The sequence below is a fragment of the Anthonomus grandis genome, chromosome 12, assembly GCF_022605725.1.
Source record: "Anthonomus grandis grandis chromosome 12, icAntGran1.3, whole genome shotgun sequence".
Lineage (NCBI taxonomy): Eukaryota > Metazoa > Arthropoda > Insecta > Coleoptera > Curculionidae > Anthonomus > Anthonomus grandis.
This window is the reverse complement of record NC_065557.1, coordinates 19182699-19204008: the sequence shown is the minus strand read 5'-3', so window position 1 is coordinate 19204008 and position 21310 is coordinate 19182699. Positions and strand designations below refer to the sequence as shown.

At 28.6% G+C, this 21310-nt stretch overlaps 1 protein-coding gene and 1 long non-coding RNA gene across 5 annotated transcripts in view; one reads left to right on the top strand and one right to left on the bottom strand.

Moving 5' to 3' along the window:
- Nucleotides 1–21310, bottom strand: part of LOC126743339 (zinc finger protein 1) — a 218059-nt gene that overhangs the window by 34877 nt on the left and 161872 nt on the right. The gene's annotated exons all lie outside the window — the stretch shown is intronic.
- Nucleotides 1–21310, top strand: part of LOC126743342 (uncharacterized) — a 186817-nt gene that overhangs the window by 19552 nt on the left and 145955 nt on the right. For 3 of the 4 annotated variants that reach the window (XR_007662833.1, XR_007662835.1, XR_007662834.1), the window contains exon 2: nt 10172–10220. The exons of the other annotated variant lie outside the window; for it this stretch is intronic. This is a non-coding gene — a long non-coding RNA (uncharacterized LOC126743342). The remainder of the gene's footprint in view (nt 1–10171; nt 10221–21310) is intronic. 4 annotated transcript variants of the gene reach the window in all.

Here is a 21310-nt window from a genome sequence, read left to right as displayed (position 1 = left end):
TCCAAAACGTGACTTTTGTGTGACAAAGCAATTCTTAATATAATTTATGAAAATTATGAAAAGTAAAGGTGAACAATGGACTTGAGGACCACCAGAAGAGGCACTCGCATGGCTCGGCCTTGCATTACCGATCTTTGACTGTTGATTTTTACCCGACAGAATGTCGTCAAACCATGCTACAACAACATTGGAAAAACCAAAAACATCCAGCTTCCTGAGTAGAATAGCATGATCGACCCTGTCGAATGGCTTGCAGAAATCCAAATATATGGCATCTACCTGACTCTTTTCGTCCAAGATAATCAACAGGCTTCGATGAAATACCAACAAGTTTATCAATGTATTCTTATCTGTTTTAAAGCTATGCTGCTGGCTAATTAATTGCTCTTTACTGTAAAAATATAATTGCTCATAAATTGGACTATCTAGGAGTTTTGAAATGGCAGATTGTAGGCAAACGCTTCTATAATTTTCAACAATGCCAGTCACCAGATTTAAAAATAGGTACAATATTTTAAAAACTATACTTCCACAGTACTGGAAACACCGCAGAGTCTAATTCTCTGATTCTAAAAATGATCATCAGTGGATAAGAAATACTGCATACACTCTTTATCAGGGAGTAACTTGGCACACCATCAAGGACAAAACTAAGTTTAGGTGGTAATTTAAAAATTTTATCAAAAATAAGTCCTACACATAAAACTGGATTTGGGATAGTCATAGTCTCTCTCACCTGTTAATTGCAATGATTGATTAAATTATTATTCTGAGTAGAACCATTATCATATTTACTATAAACAGTTGAAAGAAATTGGGCAAATCCTTCCGCTATTTGATCACAGACTAATAATCACTATTGTTATTGTATACAATAACTAGTACTAATAACTAACCTTTCTATCTTAAACTAAACCAACAGGACAACTATAAACTAAATTTTGTATTTAAAAATTATTTTAATCTTAAAACAAGAGAACTTTCGAAATTTCTTTTTTAAACTTTAAGTTTGTAAGTCTTTTTAGGTTGTCCTTTTTAGTAACTAAATGATCTTTCATATAATGTTGTTTATATGCAGATGTGAGGAAATTAACTGTTGATGCCTTAAATCTAAATTATGACCATCATAGCTGAATTTAATTTTCTAATACAAATAACTTGGTCGTGCATTAAAATTATATTATTATATAAAACTAGACTATGAAGCACTGGCGGTGCATGCCTTAAAAATTGAGGGAGGAAGAGCAACATTTTTTAAAAAATATTTTTCAAAATGAAATATATAAATAAGTGGAAAAATGGAATTTACTAAAAACGCCTAAATGTCTTAAAAAAAATTATAATATAAAATAATTTATTATAAATTCTCAATTAAAAGACAACTGTATAATTAACAATAAAAAATATAGTATATAGTTTATTATACAAATAATTTTTTTATAATTATATAATTTTATAATTATAATAAGTTATAAAAAAATTAAATAAAATTCTTCTTTCATATAACAAAAAATTAATAATATATATGTATATATGTAGGTATATGAAAACATGTAGTTAAAGGAACAAGGTAAACTTAAAATGCACAACCTAAAAACAAAAATAAATAACAAATATAAATTAATAACCTGGAAGTTATCTAAATGCATAGTAAACCTGTTGCAACAAATTAGGCATGTAGGTACCAACTTATATTAATAAAAGATTATTCTTCTATTTTTTTTATTGGCAAACTTGTAAACTAGTGTTTCTAGCCCCTTAGGAGATATCAACTTGACAACTGACCTGTTTTTTTTTTAATCGACTTTTAATGCCAAACTCGATAATCTTTCCTGGCCCATTGTATTTCTTAAATAAGCTTTCAACCTTTTTAGAGAACAAAAATATATCTCGGCAGATGCTGTATTTACTGGGCTAGATAAAATTACTTCAAACATATCTCAGACCAATGGAAGCATAGGTTTTAATTCATTTTCTATAAATATACACTCATAATCTTCGATTGTAGGTACTTAAATATTATTTTGTCCCATTATATAATTTTAATAAATCTATACTTCCCTGTACAGTTGACTAATTTCATCAGTAAAACAATAAATATTATTTAGATCTTTTGCCTCCGATTTGAGATATTTTTTTCTATGAATTAGCAGGCAATTTGCAAGTTTTAAAATAAGACTACAATCATTTAGCGTTCTTCAAGCGTTATTTCATATTTTCAACTAAAAGAACAAGAATTAAAAAAATCCACGACTAAAAGATCTTTCTCATTAGAGAAGTTAAAGGCAATATTAAATTTTTGGTCTAGCCTTTTATGTATGTACCTATTTTTCTTTGGTGTGGTAAACTAACCTCTTTAATTTTAACCCCTAATTCTCTAATTTCAAACAAATTTTTAATTTTTTCAAGAAACATTCATCCGTCCTATAACTCTACTAACTTTCGAAAGAACCAAAGAAATTGTAATTTCGGTTGCTTCTAGATGCTTTAAAAGTATCATTGCTGTACCTAGTACTAATTTTATAATAATTATAGAAATTAAAGACTCTTTGTCCAATATACTTTTAATCTATCCTGAGGCATCAGCTGAAACTTTTGAATTAGCAGTATCATTTGATATTATAACTAAAGTTTTAATTATAGCAGGTGAAATGTGAAGTACCGTTCTTACCGAGATATGACGCATAGTCCATCTATAGTTTGCGATAAGCTCTTTAAGGTTTTTACATCAAGAGGATGTTCCAGAATGCGCATGGCAATAAAAATATAGGGCCCTTGGTTCAATTTTCCTTAATCGTGTAGCTAGGCCATTAAAATTTGCCCATACATTTATCATAAGATTAAAATCTTAGTTTGTTAATAGGAAAATCAATTTTTTGTGTGTAGTTATTAATGGCTTCAAATAAAAAACTACCCGATGTATTTAAACAGTCTAATAGGCTCAAAAATTAGTCTTTTTTAAATACTTACTTTTCTTAAATGTTGCAGAAGCAAAAACCTATGGTTAAAATCGGTTTAAAACTGTAAATTCAGCAATCGATTGAAGTTGAAACAACCCTTGAAATTTTTAGTACAAAATTTCCGCGTCGAATGATACTCGCTAATTTCATGACCGGACTTTGTTTCAAACTCTTCATGAGTATCACCAAACATTATGCATGTTAGGTCTATCTAACATAAAATTTTTTCCGCGCACTGAAAAATAAGGGCTTCCATTTAAAATTTTGAAGTCGACGTCAAATTCACCGTCAAGGACCCAATTTTGAAGTCACCGTTTAGTTTCCTGTTCAATTCCATGTAACTTTTATTTAAAAAAAGTTTTTTTCACGAAAATTTAGAGTTTCAGAGAGATTTTACCGTTTGGATATTTAATAGAAACACTAAACACAATTTTAATAATTTTTAGTTTCTTAATGAATGTTCTTCTGATCGGGGGAGCCCAGGCCATACCGACGCGCCGCCCCTGCTATAAAGTAGTTTTTTTTTCATGGAAATCCATCTGATTTCTTTCATCTTTACAAGTTACATTATAGAAGTTACACACAATGATATTTTCTTATACATCCGATTAAACGAATACAGTGCTGTTCGATACATTGAATACGCATCTGGTCTTGTTTTAAGGGACAAGAACTGTACTTACACTACGTCACAAAATCCACATTGCAAAAGAACTAGGCTAGTACATAATAGAGTTTTTAGTTTGACATCTAATAAATGACTCTGATTGTATATGATTTTAAGATTAAATAATGCCTTTCTTATGCAGTTACGATGAGAAGGTATTAGGTATTAAGGTAAGTATTATTCTAATACTTACCTTATTATATAAGGTAAGTATTGGAATATTCAAATTCATCAAAAATTTTGTACCAACCAGAATGTTAAGCTAATTCAAAAACTGCTGCCTAGAAGTACGCCCGAATAAGAGAACCTGCCATGTCGTATTTAACTCTAAGCAATGTGTCAGAGAGTGTTCTCGTTAATTTTATTGTTAGCTTCTAAGATTTCCTCAGGTAAAAAGTAAGGCTAAATTTGCGAATCATCGGTCTAAAGATGAATACATCAGTATTTAAGGTAAGTACACTGTTAGGAATTGTATAGCGTGAAAAGAAGAGGTCCGAGGATTGATCCTTGGGGCACCCTGCTAAGAATATGCAATTTACTAGATTTTTGCCCATTGAGCTTAACAGACTGGAACCGCCCCGCTAGATAACTCTTCATCAAAAGACGAGCATAAGCGCTGAACCCCAAGTATTGCAAGATTGCTAAAAGTAACTCATGATTAAGCCTGTCAAATGAATTGGAGTAATCCAATAAAACGAGAACCTTAAGCTTACTAGAATGAGCAGCTTTCAGAATATCGTCTGTGACTTTAAGAAGGGCAGTTACAATCTTTGCGGAATCCTGACTGTATGTATAAGATGGTAATATTTCGTGTGTAGCATAAGTATGGATTTGAAAGTCCAAAACTCTCTTTAGGATCTTTGACATGGTTGGCAGAATGCTTATTAGCCGAAGGCGTTCGGTAGGATTTAGTACTTTTGGAATCGGTAATAGAAATGAACATTTCCATAAGTCAGGAAACGTATGTGTTTTAATACAGAAATTAAATAAGTCTAAAACTATTGGCAATATATGCGGACAACGGATTTTAATTCCATTGTCATCAGTACCAATGGCCTGCGATTTTATGAAGATTAATGCTTTTTCCATATCAGTGATGTCTACTTAAGACAAATTAGAGTCAGCTGCCTAATAATAATAATAATACCTAATTTAGCCGATACCTAAAATTTTAAGGTATCTGGTAGGCTATTAGGACTTCCAGAAGTAGCCGCATCAACAAAATATTTGTTTAGGAGGTACTCTATTTTAAGGTTACAGTATATATTTAAATCTTTAAGTACTTTCCAATTATTTTTATGATTATCGATCATTATGTTCGAATAAGATAAGTTTTTTTTTTGCAGTTTTTACTGTAATTGTAACCTGGTTTCTAAGCAAGCTCCTTTATCCTCCCAATATTCAAGGGTTATCTGTTTTTTGTACTTATAAAGTGCTTTGTTTCTAAGACACATATAGTTCTTTGTTGGGTAAGCCACAGAGATTTTTTTTTTCGAGATACGAGATGGTTTTGCGGAAATGGTGCGTGTACTTCAAAAAGACTTTTTTTATAATATGTGACTAAGTAAATTTTTTCTTTCAATTGTAAAAATAGTTAGACTTAAGTTGGCATTGGAAAAAAGAATTTAATTAACTGAAGCTAGCTTGCTGGAGTCAGCATAAGTCTTAATATAAATATAAAAGTATCTAAAACTTATAAATAAAGCTGTTTTTAAGTCCAAATCATTTTCGAAGTAAGAATTTCTGCCAAACAAAGATAACGGGGGCATTTTTTCAAAATAATTTTATTATAGATGACAACAGTACCTTCTTCAATCTAACTATTAAATTTAACTATTTAACTATTATCTTATTTAATCGTTTATTTGTGGATTTTTATTTCATAATAAGGCACTTAAACCGTTAAATATAGATATAGATATAGATTATATATGTATTATAAAACTATTGACAATTTTGTTGTATAAGATAATATGAGCTTTATTAAGAAAAATGTATCATTAACTTATGTGATATAAATTTACTCATTATTATTAGAAAATATATTTTCTACTTATGTTAAATTAACAAATGGATTTCTTTTTACCATAGTTTATCTAAAATACATTTTTAACTTAATAATATAATAAATCTGTGTACCAATAATAAGTTTAAAGATAAAAATAAAATATGATAATAATAATATAAATAAATGTTCTATTAAAGGCCTTATGACTCTACGACAAACTAGAACATGAACAGTGAACACACCCGTCTCAAAAAGATATTAAGAATTTTTGTAGATTTTTAGGATCTTGATGATCTGCGCCTTTCTCCTTTACACATTACAGTGGCAAAGGGTCATTTTGTAAGCTCATTTTTTATTTCAAATCTGATTTTTTTTTTGCATGCGTCGTTACTTTTATTATATTATTATGTTTTATATCGGAATTAAAACTTTTCACATATATTGGTATTGAAAACATTATTTTTGCCACGTACATTGAGAGTAGATTAATTACATGATCATGTGTCTTTTTCAACATCTCTAGTTAACAGGCAGCGGCAGCTATGTAATCAAAATAAAAAGCTAAAAACAAACGACATATATGGTACTACGCTTTTCTTTAATGTCGGATCAAAAAAAGGGCTTTCTATTATTGGTAAGCCACAAAACTGGTACCAACATTTACTTTATACTCAACTCTTGCAGAAAATTTTTTGAGCGCAAAACACTGCATCTAACTTACTATAAGTAAATTATAGTACGCCATATCCTTGTCGAGTTTAAACATATAAGTATTTTTTAACTGATATTTTTCTTAAACGTTATGCCGAACACAAACAAATAAAATATAAATAAAATAAAACTACCACGCGAATTAAGAAGAATTAAAGTATATTAATATTTCTACGCATAGTTTTATCTATTATTACAATGCTGAAAAAGATATATTAGTTCCACTGTTTTAAAATTACAATAAATATTTTGTACATTTTAAGATGCTTGTAATAAACTCTGTAACAGCTATAAATTAAAAAAATATGCAAAAATATCTAGAGTTGTGCTATGTTGTGACAACTTCCCTAAAACGCCTAAATTTAGTTTTAAAATACGAATTTTAATTTGTCGTAAGGATTACTTATCTTGTGGATTTTCTCTAAATTAAATTAATTGGAGAAAATGAATTGAAAAAGATTTTTGTAGGGAAAACTAAGAAAAGTTTTGCTTTAATACGTTTTAATAATTAATTGTAGATTTTTTTACATAAAAACTATTAATTATTGTGTCCACTGTTTATTAAATTTAATTCTTTTTTAAATACTAATTTTTTTCATTACATAGCAAGCAATTACTAAATCTATAAAATAACCAAAAATTCACTTTGCGAAAATACTTTAATACCGATAATTAGATTAAATGGTAATAAGATTATGCAGAATTTCTAATTGTCCAGCAGTGGTGCAGCTGCTTTGAAAAAGAAATTTCTTTAAAAAATTTAAGACCTATTATTTTACACGCTCCATTTTTTCTATATTTAAAAAAGAGTCCATTCATCTTTTGAATATTTCTAATGTAGTATATGATAAACTGTGTTTCATACATTGTCAAACATGGTCAAACCTAATTGCTTTATAAAAGGTTTCATTAACATAAATAAATATCATGTATGTAACCACATTAAATCATAATCACAACTAATATTTATAATTACAATAAGTATAGGTATTATAATTATGTAATAGCTTTAAGCTAGCCAAGTGCTAAATAAACGTTTATTTATTTATTTATTTCTATTTATCATTCTAGCCTATGTGAGTATACCATAAACACTGGTCTTAAGCTTAATTTTAAATTATTTTCACAAAAAAAAAAAACTATTGGAATCATGTTTTATTAATCAATTTATTAACGTAAATAAACAAACTGACCAACAAAATATTCTACAGAATTACAAAATTATTTTCGCGAGCTACTTTCTGTACTTTGAATTTCATTTATTTGAAAATTTTAGTTAACATATTTTAGGTTTAAATAATTTTTTTGATTAAAAATGTTCACTTTCACGGATTTATGATTAAACGATTGTTGACGGCATTAGATTATGTGTTTTTTTTTAACATACCATGTCTCAAAGTTCTGTTTATACAGGTAATTGATTTTTAATTACTTGTAAATATTTACTTAAATGTTTTTAAAAGTACTCGTATATGCCAGGCTCTTAATTAATTGTGTTACTCTGTCTTTCAAATTTATTTCATTACATACATACTTACATACTTATCTGAGAAATAAGGAGATTTTTTTTGCTACAAAAAATCTATTTAGGGTGAGGTAAAAGAAAAAAGTTATAAATTAATATTAGCGGCAGTATGAAATATATAAATGTGTGGTGGATATTTTGAAAATACTAAACTTTTTATGATATAAAATAATAAAAAAAAATAAGGAACTACTTTTTCTTTTCTTCAAACGCAATAAAATTTCTTTTATCTATAAATAATAAATATAACTTAAATATCGATATATTAAAGTTTTAAATAAGCTAATATTGTGTTAGTGCCTAAACTAATTGATTGATATTCGATAAGGTCTAAGTGGAAAAAAGTAAGAACACGCTTAAAAAGATCTCCAGTTCGAACATTTACTATCTTATACGATTTACTAATATAAATTTAAAATAAATCCTGTGTGCTCAAAAAGCGGTAAAGAAAAAAAATACGTTCTTATGTACTATACCTTTACAATTTCTGTGATTAAATTCAACACTTAAAAAGAGAAAAACTATTATAAAAAAATATTAGTTTACTTACCTATACCAACGCAACACTGTATGGTAAATCCAACATTTTTTTTTTTACACAAGTTGACCATATAGCCTTACATCACCTAGGTCATTTGAGTACTAATAACTTTAAAGTCAGCGGTTATAACTTTTAAAGATACCTAAGCAAATACAATTAATATAATACGGCGATACCACAGTAGATAATGCAAAATAATTATATTTTATACAAATATAAATTATCTTTAATGGCTCCATAAACAGGTATAACAAAACCTATCTTTTGATATTGTAAGCAAATAGAAACAAGTTAGTTAACCCAATACATATATTGTTCTGTAAGTATTTACTTTAATATACTAAGCATTCGGTTAAAGTTGCATACTATTGCTAACAATTCTAATTCGAAATTAAAAGTAGTTATTATTTTTTTCTTAAAAAGATTTACTTATTACAAAAAAAACCGTAGAATGCACGTCTAAAAGTTGTTATTTTAAAAGAATTTCATTTGCTTTTTTATTATTTATTTGTGTATTATATTACTTTTTCTTCGCCTAGAATGTTTTGAATTCTTATTATGGTAGCTGTAAAATATCTAAACATTTGTAATAACTATTGTTTAACTTTTTTGTTTTTTAAATCTTGCTACATTTTGTATTTTCAGTAAGTGAGTGGACTATTAGCAATAAAATACAATTAATTTATTTATTTATTTTAGAGAGGAAGAAAAATGGGTCATCATGGAAAAATGAGACTTATTTAAGTTTGCATTATTACTTTTTACTATGTTTTAATTTAAATAATGCATAGTTTTATAAGTTTATTTGTCAAAATAATATTTGCTAAAAGCCTGTTATCTACTTAAATGGACTTGAGAATAGCTTTTATCTGGTTATACTATGATTAAATATATTTTAATAAATTATTTCTAATTATAGATTTTCGTGCTATTCCATTTTCAGCTAATCTTAAAGAATGAGGTTTTTAACCAAAACTTTAATTTAATTTGTATTTGAATAATTGTTATTTATAAGTTATTTTTATTATTTGTAGGAATTTAATATACTTTTTGTATTTAGAGGCTTTTTCAGTACTTTTCTGGTTTGGTCACAGGAATTAAAAATTATTTTTTATTTAGGGCATTTACAGCATTTTAAATATCTCCTATAGATAATAACAGTCAATTTTATTATTATAGTATCTTTGAGCTCTTGCAAGCATTGGAACGAATTAATCGCAAAATCTTGGCTTTCCTGAGCAATATTTGTTTTTATTTAGGTTCATTTCATTCGACGTATCTTTTAGGAAATATAAGTAATTTTTCATATCTATAGGTATTTGCAGTATTTTTTTATTTTATTCCAAGCATTTGAGGTTTAATTAAATTTTTTTTTGTCTGTAACATACTAAACTTTTAATTATAATATTTTTTTTGGAAATAATTGAATAAATAAGTGAATGGAATGGATACTACTGATATTTACAATTGTACAATTATTATAAGTATAATATTGTAATAATAAATTTTATATGTAAAAATGTATTCTAATGCAAAGAATATCTATACAATATATTTTTCTTATAAACTGTCTTAACTCTAAAAGAATTAAAATACATTTTTTTTGTTTTTTTTTGCAGATGTCTCTGCGACTATTAATTAAATTCCCCCAATTTAAAAAAATATACTTTATACATAGAATAGTACAAAATGCAATGCAATTCTTAAAGTACTTATTTTTTACTATTCTTGCAGTTTCATTTGATTATTTTATATTTAGGGCTCTCTACAGCCTTCCTTGCACCACTCTTTTGGCGACGCCGACGTCCGTAAGTACTTCTAATACGTAAAAATGACGCTTAATCTCAAAAAGTGTAAAAATATTTTTCAGTGTCTAATTGTATGTTATAGATGATACTTTAAAGAAAGTGAAAATTATATAAGATGCGATGACTCAAAACTAATCTTCTCAAATTTTGCTTGCTATAGTAAGATCCTTAGACTGTAAGGCTTAAAAAAATATAAAGGACTTTTTCAACATTTCCAAGTAAATACAATCAATAAGTAGGTGTAAGTTCGCATATGCAGATGAGATGCCATCAAGCTTTATATTTCACCTTCTACACAAATACAACTTACAAACCTTGATCTTGAGAGAAAGTTTCGATATTTTAGCTGCCATAAAGTACTTCAGGGCGGCATTTTTTTGCTGTGAGTTGTTTTCTTTATTTTTCTTTTCATAACGAAATAAAGACTTAAAGTTTTTAAAAAAAAATTATATTTGCCTGTCATATTTATACTTAAAACGTATAAATAAATCCATTAAAAAATAAAAACATAACCAATATTTTTTACATCTAAAAACAACCACTATGCAGAAGGCACATCATATTTTAATATTAAATATCACCTAACAGACATCGAGGCGAGACGCCAGGCACTGGCATGGGAATAACAATAAAATAAGGTACACAAAAACGCTTAAATTTCAACCTTGTGTGGGACAGATGGTGTCAAATGCTTTCAATAATCGAAACACCTCCCAGGAAGAGAATGGGATTTAAGCAGGTCCCGTAACGACCTCTCTTGAATCCCCTTATACGAGGGAAGCGACAAAAGTAGCCATAAAACAAAAGGCTATTTTATGTTTTTTAAAGGTTTGTAGGTAAATAGAATTTTACCATTGTAATAACTAAATTTAATGTGAAAAATTTTTGATATATACAATGTATTACTTATACAAGCAAGATTATTAGATTTTCAACTTTTATTTACACAAAGATGGCTAAAAGAAGTATAGATAATTTTTCTTCATATAAAATCTGTCAATTTTACCTTTTAACTATCAATATTGTAGCACTAAGATATGGCTAAGTTTCAGGATTTTTTTTAAATGAGTTTGAAATATTTAAATATATAGAGAGTGTTTCTTTAAAAAACATAACTTAACATCAAAAATGGGTTTTCAACTCACGTGGTTTTTTGTATATCCAAATATACCGCCACTAACAGTAGCATTTTTAAAATAAACATATCAAATATTTTTGGATATAATAGGAGACTCGTCGAAATCTTATTTTTGCTTTATTCGTATATATTAGATTGCTTTATCTGATATTACATAGTTTTTACATGTAATGTGATACATTGAAGGACTTTAAAAAAACCTAAAAGCTCATGTATTGTCTTAGTACAGGGCTTGTGTTTAATATTTACTATTTTAATTCTATATTTAAGTTTTTTGTGGCTTATTTCGTCGTTTTATCGTTACATATTTTTTATCATTTTACATTTATCTTGTCTTAGCTTAAATTACTAATTTTAAACTTATTATCTCGGTTTTTTATGTAGCTTTTTATCGATAGTTGTAATACAATATCTTATCTGTTAGCTTACTCTGTAGTAAGTAAATGTTTTACTTTTCCTGTTAGCTCGTTGTCAAGTATTCTCGTTCAATTACTTGATCACCTAAAACAAATTTCAGTGTTCCTGACTTAAATTTGTATATCCTGCAAAGTGAAGACTTTCTGTCAGGAATCCAGTTTTCATCCTAATTCTGCTCCGTATTTTGATGAATTTGTACCTGGAGCTTCCGAAGTTTAAGCGGTGTTGAGTCGTCCACTTCATATATTATAACTTGATTAATTTATGATGTTTTGACCATCTTAAAAAGAATGATCACGAGTTAAAAATTTGCTGGTCTAGTTGTTTGCCATTTCTCTTCCCTCTATATTTAAAAGAATAACCTTCATACCGCTCAATCGCACTATTCTTTGAGTTTGGATTATTCCTACACTTCGAAAGTTTATTCGGTGTCCATTTTTTCAATGATCTATCCATAATCTGAAAATTACCTGCTTTTAATATACCCTCAACTATATTAACCATAAGAGATTTATCTAATCTAAAGGTCATTCCTATGTCACCAGAAAACTTTTTCACTATTTTAAAGATTTGGTTTAATTAGTCTGTCTATTGAACAGGTAGGTGGTACTTTCCGTCAGCAACTGCGGCATATTATAGGATTAAGTCAAAAAAAAGATTTTTCGAATTTTCAAAGTGCTCTCATAAGAAGATCATTAAATCGAACGGTTGAGTGGTGGTGTGTTAACCATAATTTAATAATCCAATAGTCTTGGAGTCTTCTAACGATGTCAGAAACATGTTCAACCATGAATGGTTTGTGCTCCATTTGGTTATGCGTTTCGCATTTTTGTGGTTCATCACCTATCCATCATGCATTGGAAATATATTCACCTGGTGTTGATAGTTGAGCACTCTAGATATTTTTATGTTTTTTTGAGATTGGTATAGGTTATTGTTCTGGTTTGATATAAGATCATTCAGTTCAGTTTTTATTATAACATTTTTTTTAGCGTTCAAATATTGCATAGTTCTATTCTCTGTTGATTGAAGATTTGTGCTTTCTTGAAGAGAAAGTTTTTTGTATAAAGGTACTAAGACACATTGTGAGTCCTGTTTTATATTATATTCCTTACATATTTTCATTATTAATATTATTAGACCTGCTTAATTTGTGCTTTTTTTAGAAGTCTTGGAAGCTACAAAATATTAAGATACTTGTGTTGGATAGTTCTAAAAGATTTCTCATGACATACATAAATAAATAGTTAGCAGGTACATATTACAATATTTTACTTATTGGTAGGTAGTGGTACTGTTTCTGAATCTCTCTGTAGTTTAGATAGCAACGCAATAATTGTAGATATCTTTACTTTAGTCTCTATTAGCTTTAACATTATTGGCTTTCTTATTAAATTTATAATGGTATTTGCAAATTTAGTTTTAATTAATGTCAGGTCATTTAGGTGAGAAAAACTAGTAGAGTTAGATAGGTCTTAAATACTGATCCCTTTGTATAAATTAATAATTTAGTATATAAGATCTTTCATTTTCCTTTAGTCCTTAAAGACACATTTGAAATACAATGCATTCACGATAAAAGGAACAAATTTATGTAAAATTCAGGTATTTTTCCGTTCTTTAATTTTTTAGACACACCGATTAGTATTGTCACTTGCGCGAATTTTAAAATAAACTATATCTATACAGGGTACCTCAACTAGAAACTATGACGCCAACATGAAGTTTTTATGTTTCTTAGAAAGTAAGTAGACCTTATTATTAACAGTTCCTATTTTAAAACTTGATAACGGTTTGTTATGTATTTGTGAGTATATTTGTTATATTAATTGTTATTAAGTGGCCACTAATTAGATTAGATTTTTTTTATGGGGCTATTTGAAGTCCAAAGTTTATGTAATTATGTGAATAGGCCAAATAATGTTGATGATTTAAAGCAAAAAATTCATCATCCAAAATGTATCGTAGAATTGTAAAATGTCATGATATACCGGGCGTTCTATTTAACATAATTTATATTGATGCTACAGTTTCTACTTGAGGTAGCCAGTATAGAATATTTTTATTGCAAAAAACCCGTAAGTAACAATGCTAATAGATATGTTCGAAAATAAAAGAAGCAAAAAGTACCTGAATTTAAAATAAATTTATTACGTTTATCGGGTATGCACTGTATAGAATAATTTAACAAGAAATGTACTAGAATAGGTAATGGAATAATTAGCTAAGGCATATAAAATTAAAAAAAGTATTTTCATTTTTAGATTTAGAATACTGTATTAAATTTTTATGACCACATAAAAATGATCCGATTTTAAAATTTTATAATTGAGTTGAAAGATAAATATGCAAATTAATATAGCTATCAAGATAAACCTACTAACTTAGGAATAACTTTTAATAAATCATATATTTTAAGTACGGAAATCCATTAAAAATGTTTAACCCACTATGCTACCTTGGCTATTTATTATTTTTTCTGATGTTTCTAATCACCTTTTTCAAAAGTCCACCCACTAAAAGATAAAAACTCACGACTATTGTGCAAAACATCTTGCAGCCACCGGTTCAAAATCTTAATGAAAAATTTCACCCCGTATACAAATAGTGTTCCGGTGAGCCCTATAAGGGCAGCTTAGGTACACAGCATCTCTTTATGCACCCTTCATGAAGTTTTTGTATTAAACAGCTACGTACGCACAGCACGGTAACATTTGGCGAACATTTGTCAGGACAATTGTGTGATATTTCTGGGCAATAAAGGTAGAGTACTATAGAAGGCCCTTAGGAATAACAAAGGACATTTTGTGGTTGTTTGTTATTTCAGGTTGATTACGTGCCTGTTTCAACTCCCACATGTTTATATGTTCTAATGAATAGAGTAGTATATTGCAGATTTAATTATAATATCTTAAAAGAGTTTTAAGACTTAACTACAAAGTATATTTCTTGTATAAATTAAGTTAAATATGTCGTACATTCCTTACATCGAAATTAATATATTTATTTAATACACTCATATACTTTTTACACATGTTTAAGGTCACTACTAGGTCTTACGTTGAAAGGTGTTCCTAATAGTAGCAAGTCATTTTACGTCCCACTCTATTAGTTTTGGCCAATAGTGAGCAATAGTAGGAAAAAAATAAATTCTTGGTTTTTAACAATATTAATAATACTTTAATATTAGAAACACGTAAATATAATGCTTTACGATGAATTCAGAAAAATATACTTAGTTTTGTTTATAGTTAAATATTAACAATTTGATTCCAATAAATCTAAGTTTACTCTTATATCTGCTTTAAATATGATCGCAGTGTCGTCCGCAAAGCATACATTGATCCTACTAATAGAAAATATTAAGTAAATAATTTTTAAGAAACCTCGCGATTTTATTCTTTTAGCTTATTTTTAAAATTTTTTTACTACTTAAAATATTGCTTGATCTGTGATGTCTATGAATCTGTGAATATTAGTTATTAATTCACCACTCTTCGTTGCCAAGTTTTTGCAATAAATTATTACGATCTACTACATCGAAGGCTTTAGTGAGGTCACTAAATAGAGTTATAGTTTTAGACTTCTCGTCCATCCGATTTGCCGAATTCTAATATTGTGCTTATAATATTAAGTCTTTATAATTGTATTAAAATTTTTAAGATACTGTTTTATGTCCAGGGTTAAAAGGCGATTTTATCTCAGAAAATTTGAATCTAGGAAGCATTTTCTATATTTGCAATAGAAGAAAGAAACTTTGACTAAACCCTAACTAAGTTCTGTACTCTAAGTAAAGTTCTCATTAAAAATTATTTTTACTTTATTAAATATGCTGACTACATTATTATCTTTAAGTATTACAAATTTGGTCAGCTCACCTACAAATAAAAACTTTAGAGAAGGTATTTTTAAATATTTTCTGATTTAATTAGGTAAATAGGCAAACAAAACCAACATAGGATAATCGATAATAATAATCGATAATAATAAATTAAGACTTTTTATATTATTATTATTATTATTATTATTATTATTAAACTTTTTAAATTATTTAACACAGCAACTAAAAGGCAATTGCTCTTAAGCAATTCGGTATACTACAGAAAATATAACTGTTATAATGGTCATAAGCAAAAAAAACTTTATCAGATCACTAATACACTAGAAAAAGAACTGAAATCAAAAGTACAAAATAGCAACATTAAAACGGTGTAGTATTAAAAAAAGTATATTAACAACATTCAAGAATGCAATAAGTTAATAGCAGTAAGTTAGTAGAGGTTTTTTCCGTTTACTTTTTAACAGGTAAACAACCACACAACCACGCAAGGGGTTAAATAATAATAATTAGAAAAAGAATTAAGTTCATTTAATAAAAATAATAATAATAATAATAATAATAATAATAATAATAATAATAATAATTATTATTATTATTATTATTATAATAATAATAACTTTTATTAAACAATATACATAATATACTTATTAACCAATACAATAAATAAAAAATATAAACGTTTAGAAATATCACTGAAGCACACTATAAGCACTTGTGCGTGATTTGTGGTTACATAATCGGGTAAATGTCAAATTTAGATAAACCAGTTTTTGCCTTTGCGTTTAAAAGAGTTAAAGCCTTCAATCATCCTTATATCATTTGGGAGCATGTTATACAATCTCGGAGCAAAATATTTTAAGCTCCTCTGTCCATGAGTTTTACGAGTCGTGGTTGGATATGCCAAGTTGTTTTGTCTAATAGATGAATTTTGGTTCTTTGGTTGATATTTAACTCTATCTTGTTTTTATTTATATATTTAAGGATTTCTAAACAATAGAGTTGACGCAAATCTAATATCTTACCTTCAGAAAAGAGGTTATCAGTGGGATATATTCTGTCTCTGCCAAAAATGATTTTTAAAAACCATTTTTGAATTGATTTTAATTTTTGTATATGTGTTCAGAAACGCTTCCCCATCCCAAAATACCATAAACTAAATGACTTTGTACAAGAGACATATATACAATTTTTAGATGTTCGGTAGTCAAAAAGTCTCGAAGGTACATAAAATTTGAGAGAAGTCCCCTTAAGTTCTGAACCATTTCATCGAGATGAAGGTCCCATTTCAACAAATTGTCAATTTTAATACCGAGATATTTAAAAGATGTTGCTTCGGGTATTTCACAATTCCCAATCTTAATGTTGCCAAGCCTTTGAAGGGAAGTTCTGTAAGTTGCAAAAGACATGTGGTTAGTTTTTTGTATATTTAAAGTTAATTTATTGTGTTGAAACCAGTTTTTTTATTCCACAAAGTCTTTTTTAATTTGAGTTGTTAAAATTTGCTAAGACTTTGATCTACAGAGTAAAACGGTGTCATCTGCAAAACTAACCAGCGTTCCATTTAGTTTAAGCTTAAGCATGTCGTTTACATAAACCGTAAAATGTAAAGAACCCAGCACAGTTCCCTGGGGTACTCCATATCTAACATCTCTTTCACTGCTTATGGTTCGATTAAAGTCAACATGCTGCGTTCCATTTGTAAGGTAGCTTTTAAGCAAATCGAAAACTTTGCCTCGGAGTCCACAGCTGTGTAGTTTCTTAAGAGTATCTCATGACAGACAGTATCAAATGCCTTAGAAAGATCCACGAACAGGCATAAGCAAGCTTCACTATTATCTAGTGCATCAGATATTTGTGATGTTAAAAGTTTAATTGCATCCTGCGTAGATCTTCCCTCCCTGAAACCAAATTGCAAGTCTGATAATACATTAAACTTAGTTAAGAAATTTGTCATTCTTTTTTTAATTAATCGTTCAAACACTTTTGAAAATGTTGACAAAAGTGAGACAGGTCTGTAATTTGATATTTCTGTTTTATCGCCATTTTTATATAAGGGTTTAATAGTTCCGATTTTAAGACAGTCCGAAAAGCACCCTGTATTAAACGACAGAAGTTAGAAGTTATTGAATTCATTTGAAATAGTCTGTTTCTGAGTGTATATAACATTTGTTGTTTTTATTTGGCGTATTTCAGTCTTTGATTTAGTTTTATTACAAATTTTATTTACGCAGCTTCAAAGTTTTGATTTTGACGAAGAATTTTGGTTTATTTGCATTTGAAAATATTGTTTCTTACTATTTTTTATTTGGATTTTTAATTTATTTTTATATGCGTTCATAAGTCATTGTATAGTTTATTTTTTTCCATAATAGTTTTTTGTAGATTAGAGTTCATCCATTCTTTCCGAAAATGGTTTTTGTTTTGTTTAAATTTTACAACTTCCTTTCTAAATAGAAAGATTACAGTTTATCTACAAAAACTTTCATACTTGCACTTTGATCATTTGTGGGATAAACTTGATCCCACGTTTCTAGTATCAAATCATTTTTAAGGTTAGTACAAATTAGACTACGTACGAAGCGTTTAGTTTGAACTGGTTTTATTTCATTAAAATATTGTGTAAACGAAACAAATAATGCTACTGGGTAGTGATCAGTAATATGATTTTGAAAAACAAATGATTTGGAATTTTCTAGTAATGTACTTTGACCTTTAAAAAAGTTATGATCACGACAAGTACTAGATCTAGGTCATGTGATTTTGTTTATAAACGATTTAATTATCAACAATAATTGAAAAAGTAAGTTTACCTACCTAGAAGCATATATTTTTGTATATGGTGTTATTTTATTATATGTCTGCATAACTATTATATATTTAGTTTAAATTTATAAAATTAGTGTAAATATTATATATATTTACACTATTTTTAATAAATCTTCATTAAACGGAAAAATGTTTCATGTTTATATTTTTTAAAAGGTCTATTTTCAAATCAGGAAGAACAGATAATGTAGAAAAGTACAGAACTATAGGTTTACAATCTGAAATATCCACATTGTTTGGTTTGTGAAATAACTTCTTGAGACTGTCAGTGTTTATACTCCAAACAGCATAGTTACATTCGAGTATCACTGTTTCTCTGCGCATAATATGCTAAATGCTACATAAAAGAGGTTGCAAATTGACTCTGTTTATAAACTCTTTTCTAAGGCATTAGACAGAGTAAGCCATAACATTACACAAAAAAATGCAAACTTCTGGAAATAGAGGCTTTTTATTAACTTGGTTGACTTTCTACGAAGGATAGTAGGAGTTCCCTAGGGTTCCATTATATACCTACTGTATAATTTATTCGTTAGCAATATTGATGATCACACAAGTCAAAGGTTCTTTCTTCAATTTTCTGATGATTCTTAGGACTATACGGGGCTCTACACATTTTCAGTTGTTCCAGAAGAAATTTCAGGTTCAATATAATATTAATAATACTTTAATGAGGCAGATTCAAGACTCGAAGTCCATTTTGACTAACGGTTTACGTTTTCTACACATATTTTTCATTTTCCAACTTCTTGCGAATATAACATTGTGCCTCTTGTGCATATATATATTTTAATTAGACCAAATCTGAAGTATTGTTCTGTGATCTGATCTGGTATTCCCAATATAGTCCAATAATTAATTGATCTTAATATCAACAAAGTCGATCACAACACTGCTCAGACCAGCAAACCGCTTTATTTTTGGCTTCTATAAGAGCAGAAATTTGAAAGTTAATAAAACTATAACAGGAATGACCTTTCTTACACTATAAGGTGTTAATTTATTGCAGGATATCAGTTTAAAATACTGAAACGCATTAAATTCTGAGATTAACTTTAATGCATACAATGTAATAAATTTTGTATACACTCAATGTATTAAACTAAATGCTATGTACTGTACTAAATAAACTACAATGAACCCAAATAATTTTTTTTGTAAATCGACTATATAAAAATAATTAGTTTAATCTATTAATCTAACGAAAAAAATGAGATCTTACATAAATTTTTTTAAACCGTCTATTTATTTCATTAGTGCAAAGTTTATATCCAAAAATATGACTTAAGATTCAGCGTATGCCAAAAGCTACTTAATGAAAATAGTTTTTAACTAACATATTAAATACAAATTAATAAAAGCAAAAAAGTTTAAAATCATCCACATCAAAAAAAGGGATGCAAGTTCAATCCTAAAGAGATTTCACAAGCCGAATTTAAAGGCTGTCAATGTGGCACGCACTGGTTGGATTGTTGGGGTGCGTGAAAGTCACCCCACAGAATCCCTTTGAAAGGACGCAAAAGGCACAATGAAAATGACCTTATTTTATTGTACGTGTGTATACGGGAGCACCGATGAATCATTTTCTGTATGTATTGATTTTATAACGTAGAAAAACTGCATAATTATATGGATCTGTCTGGGCATACCGTGGAGAAGGCGGTGAATTTATATTAATAGCTATCGGTATATATTGGATATGAAACGCTCCCTTATACAGGGTGATTTTTAGGTTGATACTTTTTTTTTAACTGTGTATAAACTCGGTAAAATATAAATTTTTTTCAAATACCTTTTTTCGATACACTCGATAACAAGGGACATACAGAATAAAAAAAGTGAATATGGGTTTGTTTTTCATCGTCGTTTCATGTTTAGTTTTTGCTCGAATTTGTATATTATCGATCACGCATTGTACCGATCAGTTAGTCTTAGACACTTTTGGTTTATTGTTGTTAATTTTAAATTTGCAAATCCTAATTGTCCTAACAAATTTAATTAATCCTAACATCGTTATGAAAACAATGAACTTGTGGATATGTTGCTTATTTATGGAGAGTGTCTTCAAAGTGCTGCTGCTGCTTCGGTATTATACGCATACCGCTTTCCTTTGCGGAAACATTCTACACCCAGAAGTTTCATAAATCTTATTCAACGGGCTAGGGATACTGGCGATTTACGGGAACATCGTGGAGGGCATGCAGGAAGAGGAAGGAGACCTAAAAATGTTCATAGGGAAGAACAAATTTTAAATCTCATCGAAGAAGATCCAACAACAAGTACTCGAGTTGTTGCAGGGCAGGTCGGATTATGTCCGGGCGATGTTTATTTGGACTTTTTGCAAAATAATCTGCCTGTTCTGTTAGAAGACGTACCACTGAATATCAAGTAAGCTATGTGGCTCCTGCAGGATGGAGCACCTGCCTATTTTAGACGAGAAGTGAGCGAATTTTTGGATATAAGTTACCCAAATCGGTGGATTGGCCGAAATGGTCCAGTTGCATGGCCACCAAGGTCGCCAAACCTAAATCCATGTGACTTTTTTTGTGGAGGTATATGAAAAGTTTAGTTTTCAAGACGCCTATCGACACACAAGAAGAACTAATAGCACGTATTGAGCAAGCTGCGGCAACAGTTAGACAAAAACCGATTTCTCTATTGCGTGCCGTTACGAAACAGTGGTTACGTCGAGCAAATCGTTGTGTTGAAGTTAATGGTGACAACTTTGAACAACTTATTTAAATTAGAGAGGACCGTTGGACTCATTTTATAACATTTTGGCAATGCAATTTTTTTATTTTTTGGTTTTTTGAATAAAGTTATTTGAAAAAAATGTTTATTTTACCGAGTTCTATACACAGTTAAAAA